This window comes from Notamacropus eugenii, chromosome 6, assembly GCF_028372415.1.
Source record: "Notamacropus eugenii isolate mMacEug1 chromosome 6, mMacEug1.pri_v2, whole genome shotgun sequence".
Lineage (NCBI taxonomy): Eukaryota > Metazoa > Chordata > Mammalia > Diprotodontia > Macropodidae > Notamacropus > Notamacropus eugenii.
Genome location: NC_092877.1, coordinates 385,800,422 through 385,804,100, shown reverse-complemented (window position 1 = coordinate 385,804,100; position 3,679 = coordinate 385,800,422). Strand labels below are relative to the sequence as shown.

General features: G+C 50.7%; 1 long non-coding RNA gene across 2 annotated transcripts; it reads left to right on the top strand.

Annotated features, from left to right (window-relative positions):
• Positions 1 to 816: 816 nt before the first annotated feature.
• On the top strand, positions 817 to 2,844 carry LOC140511866 (uncharacterized). Of its 2 annotated transcripts, none has more exons than XR_011969692.1 (3): positions 817 to 1,015; positions 1,415 to 1,587; positions 2,662 to 2,844. It is a non-coding gene; the product is annotated as an uncharacterized lncRNA (long non-coding RNA). The 2 variants fall into 2 exon arrangements; XR_011969693.1 differs by having other exon boundaries at positions 817 to 1,103.
• The last annotated feature ends 835 nt before the right edge of the window (positions 2,845 to 3,679 follow it).

Here is a 3,679-nt window from a genome sequence, read left to right as displayed (position 1 = left end):
AGGTATAACAAAAGGATATAGATAGAGAGCATGATTAAAGAAATGCAAATACTTAGGTACAGCCTCTAACTTAATTTAACTGTTCTTGGTCAAAGTTTGACTCAACCAAGCCCACTCCCTCCCTCCCCCCCTCTCCCGCTACCCCCAGCCTCGCTTTGTACTAAGAGGATAGCCTTTAGCTTTATTCCACAGATTTAGATGCTTAAGCGCTCTGGTCCCAGTGTTAGTCAGCAATTTCCTTCTATTCCGCTGCCTTGAGCCATCACCCCGAGCTCTGGGTGAATTTCGGAGCCACATCAAAAGCCGCTAATCACCTATTGGAAGCTTATGGAAGTGAAGACATTAATTTTCCTTTTGAGCTCTCCTAATGAGCTCTGCAGCGACACTTTCTCTCTCTTCAGGCCAGAAAAGCCGAGCCAGCTCTTTCTTCTGAGTCTCTCTCCGGGGCTGCACCAAACCTCCCCAGAGCAGGAAGGAGGGACCCGCCAACAGCCTTCTCCCGCCTTCCCCTCCCTCCTTCCTCCCAGAGGATGAACTCACGGGGGTCAAAAGGTGCGGGGGGAGGACGGGATTTTTCATTGACCGACTAAAAATCATAATTTTTCCGAGCAGCTTGGGGAAAGGCTTTGGCTCCTTGCTGGAAACCTAGGAAGCCAAACTAATTTTTTTTCTTTCATCTTCAATGGGTTTGAACCCTGTTTGGACAAAACTGAAAGCAATAATTCATAGCTCTGTCTCCCAGTGACCTCACAATCGATGCAGCAACAAGCATTTGTGAAATGCGGACTATGTGCCAAGCACAGGGTTAAGCACAGCAGATCTAAAGAGAGGCTGAAATATCCCTTGACTTCAAGTTGCTCAGCCCAGCTGAGTGGACGCCGCGTCTACACCTAAAGAAAGACGAAGAGGAAGAGAATGTTCGAAAGGAAGCCCCAGTCAGCAGGCGGAGAGGGAGGAGCAGGCAAAGCCTCCGGTGTTCCTGGAGATGAATCTTGAAGGAATCTCAGGGGCTGCGGTACAGGGAGGAATGGGTGGCAGCCGGGGCAAACGCACGAACCTGAGACGTGGTGGTTTGCCAATAGGCCAATATGGCTGGATTGCAAGTGTGTGTGTGGGGGAGGGAATATAGTTACACTGGGAAGGTAGGGAGTGGCCAGGTTTAGATGCCAGGCAGAGGAGTTTAAAGCCGACTCTAGAAGTCATTTGGAGCCCATGTGCCCACTAGCGAGATGTTCCTTTGGAGGTTGTATGGGGGATGGGCTGGAGTGGGACGAAGCTTGGGGCAGGGAGGCGGATTAGAAGGCGTAAGAGGAAACATAGCACAGTGGAAGGAGCCACGTGACTCTGGACCACCCTCAGCCCTCAGTTTCCTCCTGTGTAAAATGGGGATGATGGAACCTCGCCTTCCTCCCAGGGCTGTTGTGACGGGCACCAGTGAGTGCAAAGGGCAGTGAGAGCGTCAGCGACCACGAACGAACCATCCAGTCCTATCTCGAATGCATCCCACCCAGAACTGGCTCCTCCAGCCAGCCTCCCAGGATGTGACCTCGGCATCATCTCCCCTTGTCCCCCACTGTCCCCAACATGGTCAGTCCTGGCTGAAATCTGCTTATTTCCCCCTCCACGACATCTCTTGCATCCTACCCCTTCTCCCTACTCTATAGCCTCCCCCTTCGAGTTAGCCCCTCATCACTCTTCACCAATACAGTCTCATGATTGGTCTGCCCAGTTCAAGTCTCCCCTCACCCCCACCTAGCCCCATTCCAGTCCTTCCTTAGGATGGTTGTCAAAGTGATTTTCCTTAAGCACAGATCTGACCAGGAGACTCCCTTACTCAACCGACACCGGGCTCCCATTTCTGTGGAATAAAAAAATTCTGTTTAGCCTTTAAAGAAGTTAGGATCTGGCCCTGCCCTCTCCTAATCGCATAGCACTTGCCTTCTACTCTACCGTCCAACCATATTGGACCTCCCTCTGTTCTTCATAGATGGCTTCCAGATCCCATTGCCTTCCTTTGTATTGGCTATGACCCATGCCTGGAACGTTCTCCCTCCTCACCTCTACCTATCCCAGGGTCCCTTGGAGATTCAGCTCGGATCCTACCTTTTACCAGGGGCCTTTTACAGTCTCCTTAAGCCATGACTTCCCTCTGCTAATTGGCTCCCATTTATCTTGTCCCAAGATTCTGATCACTATTCTTTGGGATGCCTCTGTCCAAGACACCCAGTCCTGGCCAGTTACTCTCCCTATGTTGTTTTCCTCAACTGGAATGTAAGTTCCTTGAGGACAGGGACTGTCTTGGGCGTTTGCATTTGTGTACCCAGGGCTTAGTTCAGGGCTTGGCATATGGTAAATCTTACTAAATGCTCATCCATTCATCCATCCATCCATTCGTTCTCCGTCTGTCCGTCCATCCACCTGTCCATCCATCCATCTGGCCGTTCAATTTAGCAGGCACCATTAAGTATCTTCAATTTGACATGCTCTGGTATTTAAGACCTTCTCAATCTGACTTCCACTTGACTTTCCCCTTCACACACTCCCATTTCCAATCTAGTTCTTTCCTGCCAGTTCTTTCCTCCGTACCACAGACATCTCTAGACTCAGGAGGTCCCTCATACCTGAAATGGGCTTACTCCTCCTTTTTATTCTTTCTTCAAGGCACAGCTTGAGTGACCCTCCTATCCAAGATCTAGCCTGTCTCCTCCCCCTTTGTAACAGTTTCCTGCCTCTGGAGCTGCTCTTGTATTACCCTGCATTGACTTATCTGTGGCATTCTCTTCACCCTCATATTGGAAACACCTGGCCTATCTTAGGTGCTTAATAAATGCCTCTCATTTTGCATGGTTTGTCTCATGTACTTTGCAGTTTTCGAATCATCCCTTGCTCCTCCCCTTCCTTGGCTGTGGTCCTAGGGAATGTGCAGGTTAAAGGCTGAGACCCCAAGACTCTGGAAAAGGAAGGGCAGACCCCCTTCCTTCTGTGAGCCCCCCTGGGGGTTGCTCTACATAAAACCCCTTGGCAGTCTGTCTGGGTTTGGTCTCAATTTGTTTTCCTCCTGACACCTTTATCTTCCCAATCTCAGGCACATGGGACAGAGAGGGAGTCATGCTGAGCCTTGCCAGGATTCTGGCTGTCATTTGGATTGATTTACGGGCCCATCAGGGTTCTCCCCCACTCTCTGCTATGCCCACCTCCATGGGAGGGGGAAGGGAGGAGACATGAGTAATGTCCTCCTGACTAAACATATTTCCACAGGAAGCATCTTATCAAATGTCAGAACGGGGCAGCGATTTTTCAGGTCTCTGGAAATAGTCATACATCACGGAGCTGCTCTCTGCTTCCAGCTCTCTTCTTCCAACTCCCACCTTTGGGGAACTCTGCCAAGCTCAGAGCCTTGCCTCTGTCTGGGTCCCATCTCTCTCCCCCTATCCCCCACCAAAGAGCCATGCCCCAGCTGAGGAGAAGGGCAGCAAGCGCCTCAGAGCCTCCAGTTCCTGCCCATCCTTCACTGCTGATGGGACATCTGTCAAGTTGGGAGTTAGCTAGAAGATGAGGGATCCTCAGACGCTCCCATTCAAAATCCAGATAAGGAGATGGCAGCAGAAATGGGTCTCTTAAGGTCCCATACAAAGAGAGCACACAGGCATCCATCTCTGGGCGGCCAGCAGACAGCAGT